At 38.0% G+C, this 24,666-nt stretch overlaps 1 protein-coding gene across 1 annotated transcript in view; it reads right to left on the bottom strand.

The window, feature by feature from the left end:
• The window catches only part of LOC100999399 (olfactory receptor 13C2), a 164,075-nt gene that overhangs the window by 17,873 nt on the left and 121,536 nt on the right, over positions 1-24,666 (bottom strand). Inside the window, exon 2 of the mRNA XM_021927306.2 lies at positions 5-167. The gene's annotated coding sequence lies outside the window, so the exon portion shown is untranslated. The remainder of the gene's footprint in view (positions 1-4; positions 168-24,666) is intronic.

The raw sequence follows: 24,666 nt of genomic DNA on the forward strand, positions 1-24,666 counted from the left end.
TTACCTCTAAATGGAAGGTCAGCTCACTTCCTAGGTTGCAATGCACAGCAGATTGTTTTGCCTTGATCTTCTATTTTTAGGCTGTTCAACAAAATTTTCTGTGAAGCTGATGAATTTCTGAAGAACGGATTACTGTTTGGAAGCCATAATGACACAGGGTATATTATCTGTAAAACATTGATAACAAAGGTATTATTTCTAAATTGTTTCAAAACTGCATACATTACATCAGATACATTTACAAAGGGAGAGTAATTTGGTTCTGCTAGTTCAAAAGTAAGAGAAGAAAATACTGGGCAGTTCATTTTGTGAATATGGCACATTTCATTTGCCCTTGAAGCCCAGGTGGAAACATTGCCCCATTGAGAAGACCCAGTAAACTCTCTGAAGAATCTTCCTTGGGCCCAGGGAGGCAATTTAAATATTTCTTGCTCTCCGGGGCTTCTGCAAATTTCTAAGTCATAACTTTAAATTGCTTCAGGCAAAATATATTCAAAACTTTTAGAAATTTCAAGAATAATGCCCTAAAGACTTAATTATATGAGACCCATTATTGTAATTTACATAACCAATCAGAAGTCTTGAAGACATGTCTTACCACATTTTCAATCTATTACTATATACTGCTGAGATCCTTTCTCCAAATATATTCTAATGACTTGGTCCAGACCTTTTTTCATCCTATCATGTCGTCTTGTATGTAGTACAGTAGAAAGAACTCAGGCTACATTAAGTCTTGATTATTAACAATAATAATAATAGAATACAAATTTCTAGACCTCATTATAAGGGTTTTATAGATATTATGTCATTTGTTTTTGTTAAATTAATAAGTAAAGAAAAAACAAGTTTTAATGTACAACTAATCTAGAAATAATTGTATTTTGCTCTGAAATTGGAATTTAGATGTTATTGTAAATGTGGGTAGCATTTTGAAATTCACAACAAATTCAGAAATGTTTAAATCATACAATAGAAATGTAGAAGCTATTCAGCTTTTTTATTGTAACTCCAGGAGCTAATTTGTAACTTCATCTCACTCCATACTGTAAGGATTTCCAAAAAATTCACCTAAACAGATATACCGCTATTCCCTAGATTTATTGGCATAAAAATCTTATCTAATTTACAATGGGAGGAGGCAATGCGAAAACCATCCCAGATCACAAGGAATTGCTTCCTGGCCATCTTAAGTTTGGATCTGTCACCACGTGGCTAAGCTTCTGATATGGTTTAGCTGTGTCCCCACCCAAATCTCAACTTGAATTATATCTCCTAGAATTCGTGTGTGTTGTGGGAAGGACCCAGTGGGAGGTAATTGAATCACGCAGGCCAGTCTTTCCCAGCTATTCTCGCAATAGTGAATAGGTCTCATGAGATCTGACGGGTTTATCAGGGGTTTCCACTTTTGCTTCTTCCTCGTTTTCTCTTGCTGCCACCAAGTGAGAAGTGCCTTTCGCCTCCTACCATGATTCTGAGGCCTCCCCAGCCATGTGGAACTGTAAGTCCAATTAAACCTCTTTTTCTTCACAGTCTCAGGTATGTCTTTATCAGCAGCAGGAAAATGGACTAATACAGTAAATTGGTGCCAGTAGAGTGGGGGGTTGCTGAAAAGATCCCTGAAATTGTGGAAGCCACTTTGGAACTGGGTAACAGGCAGAGGGTGGAACAGTTTGGAGGGTTCAGAAGAAGATAGGAAAATTTGGGAAAGTTTGGAACTTCCTACAGACTTGTTGAATGGCTTTACCCAAAATGTTGGTAGCGATATGGACAATAAGGTTCAGGCCGAGGTGGTCTCAGATGGAGACAAAAAGTTGTTGGGAGCTGGAGCAAAGGTGACCCTTGTCATGTTTTAGCAAAGAGACTGGTGGCAATTTGCCCCTGCCCTAGAGATTTTTGGAACTTTGAACTTGAGAAAGATGATTTAGGATATTTGGCAGAAGAAATTTCTAAGCAGCAAAGCATTCAATAGGTAACTTGGGTGCTGTTAAAGGCATTCAGTTTTATCAGGGAAGCAGAGCATAAAAGTCTGGAAAATTTGCAACCTGACAATGTGATAGAAAAGAAAAGCCCATTTTCTGAGGAGAAATTCAAGCCTGCTACAGAAATTTGCATAAGCAACCAGAAGCGAAAGTTAGTCCCTAAGACAATGAGGAAATTGTCTCCAAGGCATGTCAGAGGTCTTCATTGCAGTTCCTCCCCTCACAGGCTGGAGGCCTAGAAGATGGTTTCACAGGCCCAGGGACCTCCTGCTTGGTGCAGCCTAGGGACTTGGTGCCCTGCGTCCCAGCTGCTCCAGATGTGGCTAAAAAGGGCCAATGAAGAGCTCAGGTCGTGGCTTCAGAGGGGGTAAGCCCCAAGCCTTGGCAGCTTCCACATGGTGTTGAGCCTGCAAGTGTACAGAAGTCAAGAATTGGAGGTTGGAAACCTCTGCCTAGATTTCAGAAGATGTATGGAAACTCCTGGATGCCCAGGAAGAAATTTGCTGCAGGGATGGGATACTCATGGAGAACCTCTGCTAGGGCAGTGCAGAAGGGAAAAGTGGTGTTGGAGCCCCCACACAGAGTCCCTACTGGGGTACTGCCTAGTGAAGCTGTGAGAAGAGGGCCACAGTCCTCCAGACCCCAGAATGGTAGATCCACCAACAGCTTTCACCATTCACCTGGAAAAGCCACAAACACTCAATACCAGCCTGTGAAAGTAGCTGGGAAGGAGGCTGTACCCTGCAAAGCCACAGGGTAGGAGCTGCCCAAGACCATGGGAATGCACCTCTTGCATCAGCATGACCTAGATGTGAGACCCAGAGTCAAAGGAGATCATTTTGGAGCCTTAAGATTTAACTGCCCTGCTGGATTTCGGACTTGCATGGGCTCTATAACCCTTTGTTTTGGCCAGTTTCTCCAATTTGGAACGGTTGCATTTACCCAATGTCTGTACCCTCATTGTATCTAGGAAGTAACTAGCTTGCTTTTGATTTTACAGGCTCATGAGTGAAAGGGACTTGCCTTGTCTCAGATGAGACTTTGGACTGTGGACTTTTGGATTAATGCTGGAATGAGTTAAGACTTTGGGGGACCGTTGGGAAGGCATGATTGGTTTCGCAATGTGAGGACATGAGATTTGGAGGGGCCAGTAGTGGAATTATATGATTTGGCTGTGTTCCCACCCAAATCTCAGCTTGAATTCTATCTCCCAGTATTCCCATGTGTTGTGGGAGTGACGTGGGGAAGGTAATTGAATCATGGGGGCCAGTCCTTCCCATGCTAGTCTCATGATAGTGAGTAAGTCTCATGAGATCTGGTAGATTTATCAGAGGTTTCTTTTTTGCTTCTTCCTCGTTTTCTCTTGCTGCCACCATGTAAGAAGTGCCTTTTGCCTCCCACCATGATTTGGAGGCCTCCCCAGCCATGCAGAACTGTAAGTCCAATTAAACCTCTTTTTCTTCACAGTCTCAGGTATGTCTTTATCAGCAGCAGGAAAACAGACTAATACAGCTTCCTCCCTAAAAAGAAAGTGGTTTTGGACTTCTGTGTTTTGTTTCGTAACTATGTATTTTTTTTTAAAGAAATAAAAAGGTAAGCTCTTTACTCATTTTTCCCTCCTCTTTCTTGCCAAGTTACAAGGGACCCCTAAATCCTATATCCAGCATTATTTAAGTAAAGCCTCCAAATCAGTCATGTCAGAACAGAGTTTCAAGCTAATGAAATTGTTCACTTATTTTATTTGGCAAAGTTTTGGTTACTGTTTTTTTAACCTATTTCATTAAACCTGGGACATAGGTCATATTTATATAAAATTAAAGGGTGTACTAAAGTATTCCTCTATCAGAAAAATTTTAAAAGTACAGTTATTTCTTCTGATATAACTTTGGATAGGAAAAACATCCTAATGGGCATGCAGCACAACTCAGCCTTTATGTGTGATCTCCAGATACCTAAGGAAATTGCCTATTTAAATTAAGATTTGACAGTTTTTACTGAGTCATCTTTCTTATATAATTATGCCCCTGCTTCCATTTTTTTTGAGTTATATTTTTCTTTTATCCATATGTATTCATATTTATTTTAAAAACTTAGAAATTTCAGAAAAGATACCAAGATAAATTTTTTCGATATTCCTTTTTTCTTTTTTTTCTTTTTCTTTTTCTTTTTTTTTTTTTTGAGACTGACTTTCACTCCTGTTGCCCAGGCTGGAGTGCAGTGGTACGATCTCAGCTCACTGCAACCTCCGCCTCCCAGTTTCAAGTGATTCTCCTGCCTCAGCCTCCTGAGTAGCTGGGATTACAGGTGCCCGCCACCATGCCTGGCTAATTTTTGTATTTTTAGTAGAGACAGGATTTCACCATGTTGGCCAGGCTGGTCTCGAACTCCTGAGTTCATGATCTGCCCGCATCAGCCTCCCGAAGTGCTAGTGCCGAGACCAGCTCCGTCGGGGAGACCCTAAGCCAGCGGCACTAGAGGAATTAAAGACACACACGCAGAAATATAGAGGTGTGGATTGGGAGATCAGGGGTCTCACAGCCTTCAGAGCTGAGAGCCTCAGAGATTTACCCACATTATGCAAACCAGTGATAAGCATTGTTTCTATAGATTATAGATTAAAAGTATTCCTTGTGGGAAATAAAAGGATGGGATGAAATAAAGGGATGGGTTTGGCTGGTTATCTGCAGCAGGAGCTTGTCCTTAAGGCACAGATGGTTTATGCTATTGTTTGTGGTTTAAGAATGCCTTTAAGCGGTTTTCCACCCTGGGTGGGCCAGGTGTTCCTTACCCTCATTCCAGTAAACCCATAACCTTCCAGCGTGGGCGTCATGGCCATCATGAACGTGTCACAGTGCTGCAGAGATTTTGTCTATGGCCAGTTTGGGGGCCAGTTTATGGCCAGATTTTGGGGGGCCTGTTCCCAACAGCTGGGAGCCACTGTGCCTGGCCTTTTGGATATTTCTTTTCAGTCTTTATTCTGAATAGGTTTTCTCGCTTTAGGTTTTGGTTTTACAAACAATGCTAAATACTGTTTTGTTTTTCTTTTAACTATATTAACATAAGTATTTTTATATTAATATAAATTCTTCAAAAATGTTATTTAATAGTTGCGAATATTCCATTAAATAAATGTACTATGATGATTTTATATTTTCCCTTCATCACAATAGATAAGTATAAAAATGATAACAAAATTATCCAATCCTGCAAGTCCTACAAAAATAATTTATTAGGGACTCTTGATAGTCTGAAATTTTCAATATCTTTACCCAAATAGAATATAAGACTTCAACTTAGAGAAAAAAAAATAAGTGCCAGAAGTCTCTAGCACAAAGTATTAAAACACAGTGCTTTTTCAATGATCAAACATTTGGAATCTATCAACTGATGTTTAAAGAAGTTACACTAGTTGGCCAGGCGCGGTGGCTCATGCCTGTAATCCCAGCACTTTGGGAGGCTGAGGCGGGTGGATCACGAGGTCAGGAGATTGAGACCATCCTGGCTAACATGGTGAAATCCTGTCTCTACTAAAAACTTCAAAAAATTAGCCCGGCGTGGTGGTGGGCGCCTGTAGTCCCAGCTACTCGGGAGGCTGAGGCAGGAGAATGGTGTGAACCCAGGAGGTGGAGTTTGCAGTGAGCTGAGATCGCAGCACTGCACTCCAGCCTGGGATACAGAGCAAGACTCCGTCTTGAAAAAAAAAAAAAGAAAAGAAAAGAAAAGAAAAAGAAGTTACATTAGTATTACAAGAGAAATACAAATAATGGCCTCTATGCTATTATCTTTTTTAAAAAAACGGATCAAAAGGGTTGGGTGGATTCCATACGGATGTTTGTAAGTAAAATTCTTTGGGAATAACTGTCTTGAGGATGTTCGAGTACCAAATGTACTACCTCATTCTCAGCATAAAAGAAATATTTTCTTAAAGCAACTTTAAAATAGGAATAAACATTTTGGAGAAAAGAGAAGGAATGGCTTTCCATTTAATTCATACTTTCCCTGAAACAGGTTTAGTATGAACCCCAGACTACTGATGTTTGTTCAAAGCCTCTATTAGAATTTTGCTGTCCAACTGAGATTGCACTCCTATGGTCAATCAAATTCTAATCATAAATAGTACCAAACAGGAGTATATCTTGTCCTAGCCACATTTTCCTGCTCTATTTGGAGGCATGCATAGTTTAGGGAATCTTGAATTGGATGACAATCCTCCTTTCCAAAGTCAACAGGATTAGAAACTCTCTTCTATGTTGAACATTGTTTAATTAAGGAGCAGCATAACCTATTGGCAAATGACTATTATAAGGCAAATCCTATACCATAACCAAAACCATTGTTTGAAAATACTAAGTATTAATACCAAGTATACTCATCTATTGAGTCAATTAATTTATTTGTCTAGGGATATATTTTGCAGCTGAGGTAGAACACCATGAAGATGCAGAGTTGTTTTAAAAATGATATTCTGTGATGCATTTATTACAAACAAGAATGTCACCCACTAATAGTTATCCATTAATTTTTTTAAGTTAAAGTCATTTTCTTTATGCTCTTTGGTTCACAACTCAGATTCTTGAGCTGACTCAAAATTCCTTCTTTAGGAAAATATTGGTACTAACAATAAATTAAACAAGTAGAAGAAAATGACTTTCATATGTACAGAAATAAAAGGCAGGCTCTCCTGTGTGCAATTTGGTTGCTTTTAATTCTAAAATATCAAGAACTCAAAATTGTTTGCAATAAGCTACACAGAAGTCTTATCTCCAAGTCTCACCAGAGTGTTGTTTTACATCAGCTGTCTAATTACTGTCCTACACACAGTTAAAGCACCAATGGTCCTCTCTAACGTATGAAAGAGAGATGGTCAGAGATACCTTGCTACTCAAAGTGTTCTGTATATGAGCAGCATCAACATCACCTGGGAACATGTTAATAAATGCAGATCTCAGAACCCACGTCAGACCCACTGAATCAGAATCTTTTACAAAGATTCCCCAGGTGACTCCTAGGAATATTAAAGTTTGAGAAGCAGACTGACCAAATCAGTTACGTTCTTCTTCAGTTGCACATTAGAATAACCTGGAGAGCATTATTTAAAAGATGTCTGATTCTCACCCAATGAAGTACAGTTTTAAAAAACATGGGATTTAAAATCAGAAAACTCAGATTTAAATAGCAGCCCACTCACACTATAATTTTATTTAAATTTCGTCTTTCAAGATTTCATTTCCCTCAGAGAATTATAGTGATGATAAAATGAGTAATGTGCGTGATCATATTTGTAAACTATAAAATCCTAAACCAATGGTATTGTTAATGATTTGTATGGTATAAAGCCAAATAAATAAGTCTGTTGATCAGATTAAAGTATGCTCTCTCTGATGCTAATTTTTCAAAGTGGAGTTTGTGGATCAACTGTATCAGTAATAACCGACACTCGTTTAAAATGCAAATCACTCTTCCCTTCCTCAGACCTCATACCTCAATCTCAGGAAGTGGAATACAGAAGTTTGCATATTTAATGACCTACCAATGTAGCTGAATTGCTTTAAGAGCTAAAAGAGGAATCCCATAAGCTAATCTCATTCCTGTTACCACTACTCCTGCTAGTACTAGCATAGTTGTTGGACCTCCAACTTCTATGACCTCTTACTTTACATACTATGGGACCACTCGTTTAACTCACATGCTGTGTCCTCTTCTGGATTATTCATACTCCAGTATGAAAAAGTACATGGAAAGGACTAATTGAACAACTGAATTTGAGTTGATTCCCATAAGTCTATCTGAGTACTCATAAGTTGACAAAAACTCCTTTTTCTCACATGCTTAGTGGTGTATCCAGTGACCCTCTTGGGGAACAGAATCTAGATCATCCCAACACTCCTCGTTTCCAACCTATATTTATTCCATGGCAATCCCTCCTCCCTGGATATCTGGCTTACATCCTTCTTTACTCCCTCAATCCTGATAAACTTCCTATCAGAGGGAAAAAAAACTCCCTTTCACAGATTGTATTATACAAATGTCTATCTTCTATTCCATGGGGTCCATGGAGTGTGTGGTCCTAGCAGTGATGGCATATGATAACTGTGTGGTCATCAGCAAATTCCTGAGATACCCCCTCAATATAAATAAGGTGCTTTGGCCAGGCACAGTGGCTCATGCCTGTAATCCCAGCACTCTGGGTGGCCGAGGCTGGTGGATCACCGGAGGTCAGGTGTTCAAGACCAGCTTGGCCAACATGATGAAACCCCATCTCTACTAAAAATACAAAAAATTAGCTGGGTGCGGTGGCAGGCACCTGTAATCCCAGCTACTCGGGAGGCTGAGGCAGGAGAATCCCTTGAACCTGGGAGGCCGAGGTTGCAGTGAGCCAAGATCGTGCCACTGCACTCCAGTCTGGGCAACAAGAGCGAAATTCAGTCTCAAAAATAATACAAAATAAACTAAACAAGGTGCTTTGTGTTTTCACGGCTGCTATCTCTTATGAATTAGGATTTCTCAACAGACTGGCACAAAATGTATGAACAGTTACATATGAATGTACTTTTGTGGAAAACATGTCATTAATCATTTTTATAAAATATTACAGTTGCTGCATCTGGCCTGCATAGATATTTCCTTGAATGAGAATATAATAATATTGGCCAAAGTAAACTTTTTATTTACTTTATTACTACCATTTCAGTTCTTTGTATTCAGTTTTTTATATTTTTCACTATCTATGCTGTATTGAAATCAGTTCAGCTGAAGGAAGGAAAAAGATCTCTTCCACCTGTTCAGCCCACATAACAGTGGTCATTGTGTTTCATGGAACAATCATCTTCGTGTACATAAAGGCAACATCTAATGGCACTACTTCAGAGAAACTGGTTGACCTGTTCCATGGGGTAGTAATGCTCATGTTCAATCTTATCATCTATAGCCTGGGGAATATGGAGGTGCTTGGGGCTATGAAAAAACTGATCAGTATGAGTAGACCCTGGTGCTGGAAAAATGATGAGAACCTGACATCTCTGAGTTCACGTACAAAATAAGCTGACATATTTTGAGGCAAGAAGTTTAAATATAAATGGAACAAAAGAAATGACAATTATGTCTAGAAACAAAATTTCAGCATTAGAAAGAAGTTTCAACATTAATAATCTAATATTTCTCTTTAAGAAAATGACTGTGACCTCATAAAAATATAGAGACAAGTAATCTAAGAAGTTCATGTAAAGTTATGGGAATAAGACAAAAAATATTTGTAATTAAGCCTTTCCAAGAAAAGACAACATAAGTCCTTCCTTAACAAATAAAACATTTGTCAGCCCACTTTGGAATACCTTTTATATATTTATTTGTTTATGCTTGTTTTTTTACCCAGGGACGTTATCTGGCCCTCACCTCCATTTCTAGCTACATACTTCACCCTTTTCTGTCCATGCCCATATTGCCTCCATCCCCCTTTCCACATACTGTCTTCCATTCTCTATGTATTTACACAATTATTTCAAGTTCTTTCACACCTAAGTGCAACAGTACATGCTACTTCCTCTGCATGATCACATTTCTCCTTCTTCTCTGATAAAATCTCAGAAGACATGGGCAAAGTGTCATATCCTCTGCAAAGCCTTCCAATACTGTCATTAAAACAGCAAAAACAGGCCAGGTGCAGTAGCTCACACCTGTAATCCCAGCACTTTGGGAGGCCGAGGCAGGCAAATCACGAGGTAAAGAGATCAAGACCATGCTGGTCAACATGGTGAAACCCTGTCTCTACTAAAAATACAAAAATTAGCTGGGTGTGGTGGTGCGCTCCTGTAGTCCCAGCCACTCAGGAGGCTGAGGCAGGAGAACCACTTGAACCCGGGAGGCGGAGGTTGCAGTGAGCTGAGATTGCGCCAGTGCACTCCAGCCTGGGCGAGGAGAGGGAATCTCGTCTCAAAAAAAAAAAAGAAAAAGAAAAAAGAAACAAACAAACAAAAAAAGCTCTCAGCAAAGAGGGGACCCGAGAGTGGGTCGCCATCTGTCTGGCTGAGTCTAGTTGGTTTTTATGGGCTCAGAATGGGGGAGTGGGTGCTGATAGGGTCCATGCATGGTCTTGGAAAAAGCACCATTCAATTGGTTAAAAGGCATTGAGGAAGTTCTCACACCGGTCGTGGACTCTATCCAGCCAACATATCCGTCTTCAGGCTTCAGGCTGTATTTGGCTTGAAGGTCGGTTTTCACCGGAGACTCATCCCTGTCTGCGCAAGAATTTGTCTGTCCTCTGTCACTATCACTCTAAGCCTACAACTTCTCATTTGTAAAATGGCAGTAACGTCTGTTACACAGTTCTCTCAAACTAATGCTTGAGGGTAGGGACTGTATCCTATCCAGCATTTGGTTTCCAGCACTAGCAGAAGGACAGGCACATTCCCAAAGCTGAATAAATAAGACAAAACTTTAATCAACAAAATGAAGACAAACATGTTACACTGTCCATCATCATTAATTAATTTTTTAAAAAATTTAAATAGCATATGTAGGATACCTTGCATATGCTTTGTACTCCTTTAAATGGTGCTGAAAAAGAAATGTCCGATCCCAATTTAAAAGTAGTTAAATAAGACTCTCTGGAGATTAGACTTCAAAATCAGTACATTTTTTTAGTTTGCCAGATGATTCTAATTAGAAGCCGGATTGGCAATCACTAATCAAACTGTCTGTTATTTAAGGCTTTTCCACACTTTGGAACCATGGCATATGTTACACTCCCTGCATTGTCACATTTCATCTTCTCTAATGAAATGTCTCACCCTCTAGGGAGTCTTCCAAAACTGCCCCAAAGTAATTGAAGCCTTCCTCTCTGCTGTCCTTGCCACTTTCCCATACTATAGCGCTTAGCCATTACATTGTAATCATTTGAGACCTTCTCAAAGTTTCCCAATGGCAGGAAACATGGCTCTGTGTTTTAAAGAGAGAGACAGAGACAGAGACAGAGAGATGCCCAATGCCCAATAAAATAAAAATACCAGGAAGTTAATAAATGAACATATGGAAGAAAAAATTAAAAGGATAATAAAAATTCAGTCCAAGAAACACATTTAACACATGGAATGAAAGAGAATGGGAGAGTAACATCAGCAGGATGGCCATCTAAAAGTGCCTAATTATCATTCCTACCACAGAAAAGGACCAAGACAATGAATAAACAACTACATTTCAACAAGAATGATTAAAAGAATGTGCCGGAGTACATCAACGAAGTGGTAGAAACTTTATAAAACACAGAAACTCAGGCTGACTGCATAGAAAAGGGAACAAAACACCCTGCCTCTGCCACCTCATCTGCCCATATGGGATCAGCTGGAAACCAGGAGGGACTTCTCTGCCGAGAAAAGGTAAGCAGGAAGCCTCCAGCAACTCCCATTACCACCACTGCAGTCTTTGCCATGAGAGAATCCTGCAGTCCTCATGCAGCCTGAACCCAGTTTAAGGGAGCTGCCTGGAATTCAATTCTACTCCAGCAAAGAAGCCCATGTTGTGCCCTACCCCACCCACCCTCGTGTCCCAAGCGGCCACTGCACTTGCCATCTTGAAATGGAAGCCATTGCCTCTGGGGGTCAGTAGCCGCTGCACCTCTCCATTTCTGAGTCTCCACCATCCTTGCACCATGTTCACACATGGTAGTACACCATTCATCAGCTGGGCTCACCAACCCCTGGAAACAGGCTGCCTAGGAGACACTCCATCTTCCCCATTCCAGTGGCTACTGCACTCCACTCCTGACTACTTAGAGCCTTGGCATCCCATCCCCAGGAAAGCAGTGCCTGAGCCAGCAGAGTTGCCATGACTCCCCAGCATGTAAACCAGCCTGGTGCCCCTCTGCTGGGGAAGCCACATCCAACGTGGTGAAGCAGCTCTGCAGCCTTGGTGCCCAAGCCAACCTGGTGCCTCAGGCCCAGAAAACTAGAGCTATGACCCAGGAAAGCAGCTGCAATTGCAGTGCCCAAGCCCACACAGTAACCTGCCCCTTGGGGACCAGGCTTCCCTGCCTAGTAGAGAAGCCACACTCAAGCCAGCAGAGCAGTCATGCCTCCTCAGCACCTGCACCAGCCTGGTACCTCGACCCGAGAGGAATGGATCTTTGGCTCAGGGAAGCAACTTTAACCCTGTACCTGAGCCCATGCGGCACCCTGCTCCTTAGGGACCAGGCACTCCAGCATGGCTAAGAAACCACACCCAAGCCAGCAGAGCAGTCATGCCTCTTTAGCACCCTGAATCAGCCCAATGCCTCAGCCTCAGGGGAATGGAGCTTTAGCCCAGACAAACAGCTGTAAACTTGGTGCATGAGCCCAGCCCGCCAAGGGAAACATAACTTTGACTGATCTGTATCACCCCCACCTTAGGGCTGAACAAACACAGTGCCCCACCTCAATGGGTCTGGACCAGCCCTCTAAAGTCTGTGCTGCTGAAGTGCACCATCTCCCTGGAGAATAAAGACAACATTGCACTGCTCCTCATCCATGAAGCTGAAGCCACACAACTCCTTGCTGCCAATTAATGGGCTCTTGTTGCTACTGTATTCAGCCTCACAGAGCCTGACCCCTGCTGTGTCACACCATTACAGGATCCACAGAGGGTACTATGCAGTACCCTCTCTCGGTGTCCAAGTTGCCACTATGGCCTCTTGTCTCCAGAATTCAAGTTACAGATGTGCCCTGCCCCCCAGAATGCGAGCCTCTGGAACACACCTTCATCCCTGGAACCATGCCAGCCCTACATTCTGATCCCCAGAATCAGAGTCACATCTATATCCCTGCCCCATGAAACCAAACTACTGGGAAGTGTCTTATAGTCACAGTCCTTGGCTTGATGGGAAAGTGCAGCCACCCATGCCTAAAAGAGTAAACCTGCACCCATGTCACAGGTTCCACAGTAGTTCAACAAGACACAATCCACAGCCCAATTCACAGCCACTGCAACCACCTGTGTGGTGGAACACAGTCTTGTTGTGGCTTCCAGTGGCCAATGTCAGATAACACACCAAGAGAGATCCCCTAAGTTAAGTCTCCCCACTGTGAAGAAAATGAAAACACGAAGATCTGTAAAGCCTTTGCCACCAAGAACCCTGACATTCTACCTTGCCACCACTGCTGCCAGTTTCCTGCAGCCTAGGCCACTGAGGTACCTACAGTCATCACTGTCATTGATTAAAGCTGAAAAAACCTCATGGAGACTAAAGTACTGTGCCCACCCAGACTCACACTCTACCCAAATGACAGTTAACATACTTTATCCAATTGACAGAGTAAGACCCATCTTCAAGGGAAAGTCTTTTCCTATGAAAGCTACTGTATAAAATTAAAAGGCAACTGTTTCATCAGATACACAGAGATCAATACAGGGGGATAAGAAACATGAAAAAAAAAAAAAAAAGAAGGAAACATGACACCACCAAAGGAAAACAATATTTCTCCAGTGGCTGACCTCAAAAGAAATGGAAATTTATAAGCTGCCTAAAAAGAAATTTAAAACAATTTTCTTAAGGAAACTCAGTGAGATCAAGAGAACACGGAAGACAAGTCAATCAGGAAAACAATTTGTGATCTAAGTGAGAAATTCAACAAAGATATCGATTAAAAAAAAAAAAAAGAACCAAACAGAAATCCAGAAGCCGAAGAAGTCAATGAATAAAATAAAAAATTTAATTTAGAGCTTCAACAGCAGACTAGATGAAGCTGAAGAAATAATTTCTGAACCTGAAGACAGGTCTTTTGAAATAATCCAGTTGGGGAAGGGGAGGAAGAATGAAAAAACTTGAAAAAATCCTATTTATGGGACTATGGAGCACCATTAAGCAAACAAATATTTCATTGTGAGAAGAAATTTAGAAAGGCACAGAAAGGTTATTTAACAAAATAATTGCTGAAAACTGAGTCTTGGTAGAGATATACACATTCATATCTGTAATACATGTATGCAATTCAATAAATGTGATACCTCATATGAACAGAATGAAGGACAAAAAACTGGGATTATGTTAATTGATGCCAAAAAATCTTTCGATAAAATTCTACATTCCTTAATGATAAAATCTCTCAAAAGAGTCATATACAACAAATCCACAGCTAGTGTTATACCAAATGAGGATAAACTGAAAGCTTTCCCCGTAAGGTCTGAAACAAGATAAAGATGCCCACTTTCACCAATTTCATTTAACATGGTACTAGAAGTCCTATCCAGAGCAATGAGACATGGGAAACAAATAAAGAGCAACAAAATAGGAAAGGAATAAGTCAAAGTTTCTTTCTTAGCAGATGATATAATCTTATATTTAGAAAAATCTAAAGATGTTATCAAGAAATTCTTACAACTGATAAACAAATTCAGTAAAGTTTCAGAATACAAAATTAACATTAAAAAATTAGTAAAATTTCCATATGCCAGCAGTGAAAAATCTGAAAAATAAATTAAGAAAGCAATCCTATTTACAATAGCTGCAAAATATATAAAATATATAGGGATAAACTTAATCAAAGAAGTAAAATAGCTCTATAATGAAAACTATAAAACATTGATAGAAGAAATTGAAGAGGACACAAAAAAATAGAAAAATATTTCATGTTCATGGATTGGAAGAATCAATATTGTTAAAATCTTCATATTATATAAAATCATCTACAGGTGCAATTCCTATCAAAATACCAATGTCATTCTTCAAAGAAATAGAAGAAACAATCCTAAGAGTCACACGGAACTGCAAAAGAACTAGAATAATCAAAGCAACCCTGAGCAAAAGAACAAAGCCAGAGGCATCACTCTACCTGATTTCAAATTATCTTACAAAGTTATAGTAATCAAAACAGCATGGTACTGGCATAAAAACAGACATGTAGACCAATGGAACAGAATAGAGAACCCATAAATCACACATTTACAGTCAACTCATTTTATCTGAATAGATATTTCTCAAAAGATACACATATGGCCAACAGGTGTATGAAAAAATGCTCAACTTCACTAATCATCAGGGAAATGCAAATTAAAGACACAATAAAAAATTATTCCAGTTAAAATGGCTATCATCAAAAGACAAAAACAATACATGCTGTCAAGGATGCAGAGAACGGTGATCTCTTGTATGCTGTTTGGGAATGTAAAGTAGTACAGCCATTATGGAAAACAGTCTGAAGGCTCCTCAAACAAATAAAAATAGAGCTAAAATAGAGCTTCTATATGATTTAGCAATTCCATACCTGGATATATATTCAGGTATATATCCAAAACAAAGGAAATAAACGTAATGAAAAAAAATCTGCACTCCCACGTTTATTGCAGTACCAATCACAATAGCCAAGATATGGACTCAACCTACGTGTTCATTGATAAATGAATGGATAAGAAACTGTGGTATACACTGGCCCCACAGAAATACAAACAACCATCACAGAATATTATGAACACTTTCTGCACACAAACTAGAAAATCTAGAAGAAATGGATACATTCCTAGACACATACACCCTCTGAAGACTGAACCAGGAAGAAATTGAATCCCTCAACAGACCAATAATAAGCTCTGAAATTGAGTCAGAAATAGCCTACCAACCATAAAAAAAAGTCCAGGACCAAACAGACTTAGAGCCAAATTCTACAAGATGTACAAAGAATAGCTGGTACCATTCCTGCTGAAACCATTCCAAAAAATTGAGGAAGATGGACACCTCCATAACTCATTCCAAGAGCCCAGCATCATCCTGATAGCAAAATCTGGCAGAGACACAACAAAAAAAGAAAACTTCAGGTCAATAACCTTGATGAACATCAGTGTAAACATCATCAAGAAAATACTTGCATATCAAATCCAGCAGCACATCAAAAAGCTTATCCACCACGATCAAGTAGGCTTTATCCCTAGGAAGCAAGGTTGATTCAACACATGCAAATAAATAAATGTGATTCATCACATAAATGAATTCAACACCCCTTCACATTAAAAACTCTCAATAAACTAGGTATTGAAGGAACATACCTCAAAATAATAAGAGCTGTCTATGACAAACCCACAGCCAACATTATACTGAATGAACAAAAGCTGGAAGCATTTCCCTTGAAAACCAGCACAATACAAGTATGCCCTCTCTCACCACTCCTATTCAACACAGTACTGGAAGTCCTGGCCAGGGCAATTAGGCAAGAGAAAGAAATAAAGGGCATCCAAATAGGAAAAGAGGAAGTCAAACTGAGAGGTGAAGCTGGCTGGGCTTCTGGGTTAGGTGGGGACTTGGAGAACTTTTGTGTCTAGCTAAAAGTTTGTAAATGCACCAATCAGCACTCTGTGTCTAGCTAAAGGTTTATAAATGCACCAATCAGCACTCTGTAAAAACGGACCAATCAGCACTCTGTAAAATGAACCAATCAGTGCTCTGTAAAATGGACCAATCAGCAGGATGTGGGTGGGGCCAAATAAGGGAATAAAAGCTGGCCACCCAAGCCATCAGCATCAACCTGCTCAGGTCCCCTTCCATGTGGAAGCATTGTTCTTTCACTCTTCACAGTAAATCTTGCTGCTGCTCACTCTTTGGGTCTGCACTACCTTTATAAGCTATAACACTCCTGCAAAGGTCTGTGGCTTCACTCCTGAAGTCAGCAAGACCATGAACCCACCAGAAGGAAGAAACTTCGGACATACCTGAACATCAGAAGGAACAAACTCCGAATACATCATCTTTAAGAACTGTAACGTTCACAAGGGTCCAGAAGGAAGAAACTCCGGACACATCTGAACATCAGAAGGAACAAACTCCGGACACACCATCTTTAAGAATTGTAACACTCACCACGAGGGTCCAGAAGGAAGAAACTCTGGACACGTGAACATCAGAAGGAAGGAACTCCAGACACACCATCTTTAAGAACTGTAACTTACCACGAGGGTCTGCAACTTCATTCTTGAAGTCAGCAAGACCGAGAACCCACTGGAAGTAACCAATTCTGGACACAAAACTATCCCTGTTTGGAGACAACATGATTCTATATCTAGAAAACCCCATAGTCTCAACCCATTAAGCTGATAAACAACTTCAGCAAAGTCTCAAGATACAAAATCAATGTGCAAATATCACGAACATTTGTACACACCAATTCCAGTCAAGCCAAAGCCAAATCAGGACTCAATCCCATTCAAAATTGCCACAAAAAGAATAAAATACCTAAGAATACATCTAACCAGGAAGATTAAAGATCTCTACAAGAAGAATTACAAAACGCTGCTCAAAGAAATCAGAGAAGACACAAACAAATCAGAAAACATTCCATGTTCATGAATAGGAAGAATCAATATCATAAAATGGCCATATTGCCCAAAGTAATTTATAGATTCAATGGTATTCCTGTTAAACTACCATTGAGATTCTTCACAGAACTAAAAAAAAAAAAAAAAAAACTACTTTAAAATTCATATGGAAGCATAAAAGAGCCCAAATAACCAAGGCAATCCTAAGCAAAAAGAACAAAGCTGAAGGCATTGTGCTACCTGACTTCAGACTATACTACAGGGCTACAGCAACCAAAACAGCATGGTAAGGGTACAAAAACAGACCTATAGACCAATGGAACAGAATAGAGAACCCAGAAATGAGGCTGCACACCTACAGCTATCTGATCTTCAACAAACCTGACAAATACAAGCAATGGGGAAAAGATTCACTATTCAATAAATGGTGTTGGGATAACTGGCAAGCCATATGTGGAAGATTGAAACTGGACCCCTTTCTTATATCATATACAAAAATTAACTCAAGAAGGATTAGAGACTTAAATGTAAAGCACAAAATTATAAAAACTCTGGAAGACAACCTAGGCCATACTATGCAGGACACAGGCACAGGTAAAGATTTCATTACAAAGATGCCAAAAGCAATTGCAACACAAGGAAAAATTGACAAATGGGATCTAATTAAACTAAAGAGCTACTGCACAGCAAAAAAATACATATATATATAAACATATTATATAAATTATATATAAACATATTATATAAAATTTATATAATAAAATCGGAAGGAACAAACAAAATAAAGGGCATCCAAATAGGAAAAGAGGAAGTCAAATTGACAGGTGAAGCTGGCTAGACTTCTGGGTTAGGTGGGGACTTGGAGAACTTTTGTGTCTAGCTAAAGGTTTGTAAACGCACAAATCAGCACTCTGTAAAAATGCACCAATAAAATTATATATAAATTTTAATATATATATTATTTGATATATATTTTATATATTTAATATATATTTATTATATATAATAAAATTATATATAAATTTTATATATATTACATATAAGCAGAGCGAACAGACAGTCTGCAGAATGGGAGAAAATTTTTGAAAACTATGCAACTGACATAGGTCTAATGTCTAGTATCCATAAGGAACTTAAACAAATTTGCAAGAAAAAAGAAACAACCCCATTAAAAAGTGGACAAAGGACATGAACAGACACTTTTCAAAAGAATATATATATATGTGACCAACAATCATATGAAAAAGATGCTCAACATCACTGATCATTGGAGAAATACAAATCAAAACCACAATGAGGTACCATCTCACACCAGTCAGAATGACTACTAATAAAAAGCCAAAAAATAACATGCTGGTGAGGTTGTAGAGAAAAAGGAATGCTTATATACTGTTGGTTGGAGTGTAAATTAGTTCAACCATTGTGGAAGATAGTGTGGTGATTCCTCCAAGATGTAAAGGCAGAAATACCATTCAACCCAGCAACCCATTACTGGGTATACATTTGAAGGAATATAAATTGTTATATTACAAAAACACTTGCACATGTATATTCATTGCAGCACTGTTCACAATAGCAAAGACTGGAATCAACCTAAATGCTCATGACTTATAGACTGGATAATGAAAATGTGTTATATATACACCATGGAATATTATGCCGCCATCAAAAAGAATGAGGTCATGTTCTTTGCAGGAACACGGACGGAGCTGGAGCCATTATCTTTAGCAAACTAATGCTGGAATAGAAAACTGAATGCCACATGTTCTTCATAAGTGGAAGCTAAATGATGAGAACACATGGACATATAGAGAGAAACAACATACACTGGAGCCTATTGGAGGGTGGAGTGTAGGGGTACATGGAGAGGATCAGGAAAAATAACTATGGGTACTAGGCTTAACGCCTGGGTGATCTAATAATCTGCACAACAAACTCCCATGACACAAGTTTACCTATATAACAAACTTGTACATGTACCTCTGAAATTAAAATAAAAGTTTAAAAAAAAGAAAATGTGGTATATATACACGATGAAATATTACTCTGCTATAAATGAAATTATGTCACTTGCAGCAAAATGGATAGAATTGGAGGACCTTATGTTAAGTAAAATACGACACAGAAAGAAATATGTTGTATGAATAGAATGGTAGTTACCAGAGGCTGGGGAGGGGAAATAAAACAAATTTGCTTAATAACTGTATAAAAATATAGTATGGGTCCAGATATGGTGGTTCACACCTGTAATCCCAGCACTTTGAGAGGCTGAGGCAGGCAGATCACGAGGTCAGGAGATCGAGACCATCCTGGCCAACATGGTGAAACCCCGTCTCTACAAAAAATTAGCTGGGCATAGTGGTGCATGCCTGTAATCTCAGCTATTTGGCAGGCTGAGGCAGGAGAATCACTTGATCCGGGGAGTCGGAGGTTGCGGTGAGCCGAGATCATGCCACTGTACTCCAGCCTGGTGACAGAGGAAGACTCAGTCTCCAAAAAAAAAAAAAAAAAAATTATGATAGAAGGAATAAAATCTAGCGCTTGGTAGCACAATATGACAACGATAATTAACAATAATTTATTGTATATATCACACAATAACTAGAAGAATAGATTTCCAATATTCCCAATACAAAGATTTAATGAATATTTGAGGTTATGAGTATCCCAGTTACCCAGATTTGATCTATACTGTGCATTTGTATCAAAAGATTACATAAACCCCATAAGTATGTACAATTATCCTGTATCCATAAAAACGAAGAATTAAATAAAATTAATTTTTAGAAAATGAAAAAATATTTCTCCAACATGCAAAAATTAAAGGCATTTTTCACCACTATGCCAGCCTTACAAGAAATGCTTAAGAAAGTGCTACAACTGGAAGTGAAAGGACAATAATCACTATCATGAAAACATATGAAAGTATAAAACTCACTGGTAGAGGTAAATTCATAATCAAATTCAGAATACTGCATTATTGTAATGGTGATGTATAAATCTTTCAAATATCTAGTATGAAAGTTAAAAGTCAGTATGGTCTAAAATAACTATAGCAACAATAGGGTGTTAAAGAATAGAAAATTAGGCTGGGCACGGTGGCTCTCGCCTGTGATCCCAGCACTTTGGGAGGCCGAGACAGGCGGATCACGAGGTCAAGAGTTTGAGACCAGCCTGGCCAACATGGTGAAACCCCTCTCTACTAGAAATACAAAAATTAGCTGGGTGTGGTGAAAGACAACTGTAATCCCTGCTACTTGGGAGGCTGAGGCAGGAGAATTGCTTGAACCTGGGAGGCAGAGGTTGCAGTGAGCTGAGATCATGCCACTGCACTCCAGCCTGGGCAACAGAGCAAGGCTCCATCTTGGAAAGAAAAAAAGAAGAAGAAGAAGAATAGAAAATGTAAAAAGATGTAAATTGCAGCAATGAAAATATAAATTATTGGGAGAGGGCAAAAGTCTAGAATATTTGTATGTGACCAAAGTTCAGTTGTTATCAACTTTTACAATAGTCTCTTATAACAATAAGATTTTAAAATGTAAGCCTCATGGTAACCAAGAAGCAAAAAATAATACCAGATATACAATAAGAAAGAGAAAAAAATCAAAGCTTAGCACTCCTGAAAATTACCAAAGCACAAACATAAGCAACAAGAGAGGAAAAAAGAAACAAAAAAAATCTATAAAATGATCAGAAAATGATGAACAAAATGGCAGGAGTAAGTTCTTACCTATCAATAACAACCTTAAATATAAATGGATTAAATTCTCCAATCAAAAGACAGGTGGCTGAATGGGTTTTAAAAAAGATCCAACTATATGCTGCTTTTAAGAGACCCATTTTAGCTTTAAGAGCATATGTAGACTGAACAGTAAAGGGATGGAAGAAGATATTTTGTGGAAATAGTAACCAAAAGAGAGCAAGGGTGGCTCTACTTATGTAGTATACTTATAAAATAGACTTCAAGTCTAATAAACGCTGCAAGACATAAATATGACAATTATTTAATAATAAAGAGGTCAATTCTGTAAGAATGCATAACAATTATAAATAGACATGCACCCAACATTGAAGTACCTAGATTTATAAATGAATATTAATGAACAAGAAGAAAGAAATAGATAGCAAAATAATAGCAAGAGACTTCAATACTCTTCTTTCAACAATAAACAGACCAACCAAACAGAAAGTTAACAAGGAAATACTGGACTTGAGCTGCACTTTAGACCAAATGGACCTAATAAACATATATAGAACTTTTCATCCAACAGCACCAGAATATACCTTTTTTTCTAGTGTGTATGGAACATTCTCCAGAATATATCATGTGTTAGGCCACGAAACAATTCTTAACAAATTCAGAAAGATTAAAATCATATCTAGAATTTTTTCCCGATCACAATAGTATAAAACTAGAAATAAATAATAGGATGAATCTTAAAATTTTTACTAATATGTGTAAATTCAACAACATGTTCTGGAACAGTTACTGGATCAAAGAAGAAATCAAAAAGAAAATTTAAAAAATATCTTACAGTCTAAACAACATAGGAAGACCCATCTCTACAAAAGATTAAAAAACATTAGCCAGATGTGGTGGCACATGCCTATAGCCCCAACTACTTGGGAGGCTTAAGTGGGAAGGTCACTTGAGCCTGGGAGGTCAAGGCTACAGTGAGCTGTGATCACAGCACTCCAGCCTGGGTGACAGAGCAAGATCCTCTTTCAAATATGTGTATGTTTATGTGTGTATATATATATACACACACACATTCACATATATACACATACCTATACATATATACATGTGTAGATATACACATATATGTACATGTATGCATATGTATGTATACATATGTACATATGTGTGTGCATATATCTATATGTACATATGTATGTGTGTATGTATAAACACATGCATATATACATATAAATATCATTGGTATGTTGTATTTCCATTATCATTTGTCTCAGATAGATATAGAGATAGATAGATAGATATAGAGATATATAAAATATATCCTAGACATATGACAGTAGAAACAAAACATACCAAATCTATGGGATGCAGTAAAAGCAGTTCTAAAAGGAATGTTTACAGCCATGAATGCCTACATTAAAAATGAAGAAAGATCCCAAATAAATAGCCTAGCATTACATCTCAAGGAGCTAGAAAAAGAACAACGAAGTAAACCCAAAATTAACAGAAGGAAGGAAATAATAAAAGTTGGAACAGAAATAAATCAAATGGAAAAGAGAAAAACATAAAAAAGTCAATAAAACAAAAATTTGATTATTTGAAAAATTAAACAAAATTGACAAACCTCTAGCTAGACTAAGAAATAAAGAGGGAAGACTTAAATGAAATGAAACATGAGAACATGACTGAAAACATTGTAACAGATGCCTCCAAAATAAAAAGAATCATAAGAAACTATTGTAAACAATTATACACCAACAAATTTAACAACCTAAAGGAAATTGATATGTTTCTAGAAAAATATAACATTCCAAGACTGAGTGAGGAAGAAAGCTTGAATAGATAAATAACAAATAAAGGAATTGAAAATAATTTAAATCCTCCCAATGAAGAAAAGCAGGAAGATTTCATGGTTGAATTCCACCACATATTGAAATAATTACTACCAATACTTCTTAAACCTTCATTAAATAGAGCTAGAAGGAATACTTCCAAAGATATTTTACAAGGGCAGCATCACTCTGATATATAAGCCACACAAAGACACTGCAAGAAAAGACAACTACAGGCCAATATATCTGATGAACATCAATGCAAAAATCCTCCATAAAATATTAGCAAACGAAATTCAACAACACATACGAAAGATTATGCATCATGACCAAGTAGGACTTTTCGTTGGCATTCAAGTCTGGTTTAACATATGCAAATCAATCAAAGTGATACATCACATTAACAGAATAAAAGATAAAAACCATATGATCATCTCAACTGACATGGAAAAACATTTGACAATATTCATCATCTTTTCTTGATAAAAATCCTTGACAGTTTAGTACAGAAGAAAAGATCTTCAACATAATAAAAACCATTTATTAAAAAAAAAACCCACATCTAACATCATAATCAATGGGGCACAACTGAAAGCTTTACCATTAAGATCTGGTAAAAGGCAGAGATACTCACTGTCACCATTTCTACTCATTATAGCGCCATTAGTACTAGGAAGTACAGTCAGACAAGAAAAAAAAAAAATAAAAGGTATCCAAATAAAAAGAAAGAAGTAAAATTATCTCTATTTGCAGATGACCTGATACTATATGTCAGAAATTAATCTAGCTAGAACAAACTAGAACCCCAAAGATTCTACCACAAAAACTGTTAGAACTAATAAATGAATTCAACAAAGTTAAAAAGTACAAAAATAACATAAAAAATCAGTAGCATTTCTATACACAAATAACAACCTAACTGAAAAAAAATCAAGAAAATCATATTATTTATGACAGTATACAAAAATTGAGAAATAAATTTAACAAAGGAGGTGAAATAATTTTATACTAAAAACTATAAAATGTTGATGAAAGTAATTGAAGAAGACACACGTAAATGGAAAGATACCCCATGTTCATAGATAGGACAGATTAATATTGTTAAAATGTCCATACTACCCAAAGCAATATACAGATTTAACACAATTTCAATCAAAATTCCAATGGCATTCTTCAAAAACAATTGTTTTAACTCCTGTAATAATATGGAACCACACACACAAGCACACACACATGCGCGCACACACACACACACAGAGCCAAAGCAATACTGAGGGGGAAAAAGCAAGTTAGATGCATCACACTTCCTGATTTAAAATTATATTACAAAGCTATAGTAATCAAAACCATGTGGTACTTGCATACAAACAGAAATAAAGATCAATTGAACAAAACAAAATGCCCAGAACTAAATCCAAACACTTATATGAACTAACTTTTAACAAGGTTACCAAGAGGACACAACAAGGAATGGGTAGTTTTTCAACAAATGGTGCTGAGAAAACTGGATTTCCACAGGCAAAAGAATGAAATTAGACTCTTATCTTATACCATACACAAAATTCAACTCAAAATGAATAAAATACCTAAATGTAAGACCTGAAATCATAAAATACCTAGAAGAGAGCATAGGGGAAACTCCTCAACATTGGTCTTGGCAATGAGTTTTTGTATATCATACCAAAAGTTCTGACTACAAAAATAAAAATAAATAAGTGATATTAAATCTAACAAAAAAACATGTTTGTATTGAAAAGGAAACAATCAGCAAAATGAAAGACAACCTACTGACTGGCAAAAATAATTGCAATTGATAAGGGGTTAACATCCAAAATTTATAAGGAACTGTTGCAACTCAATGGCAGAAAAATGAATAACCTGATTT

Source organism: Papio anubis, chromosome 13, assembly GCF_008728515.1.
Source record: "Papio anubis isolate 15944 chromosome 13, Panubis1.0, whole genome shotgun sequence".
Lineage (NCBI taxonomy): Eukaryota > Metazoa > Chordata > Mammalia > Primates > Cercopithecidae > Papio > Papio anubis.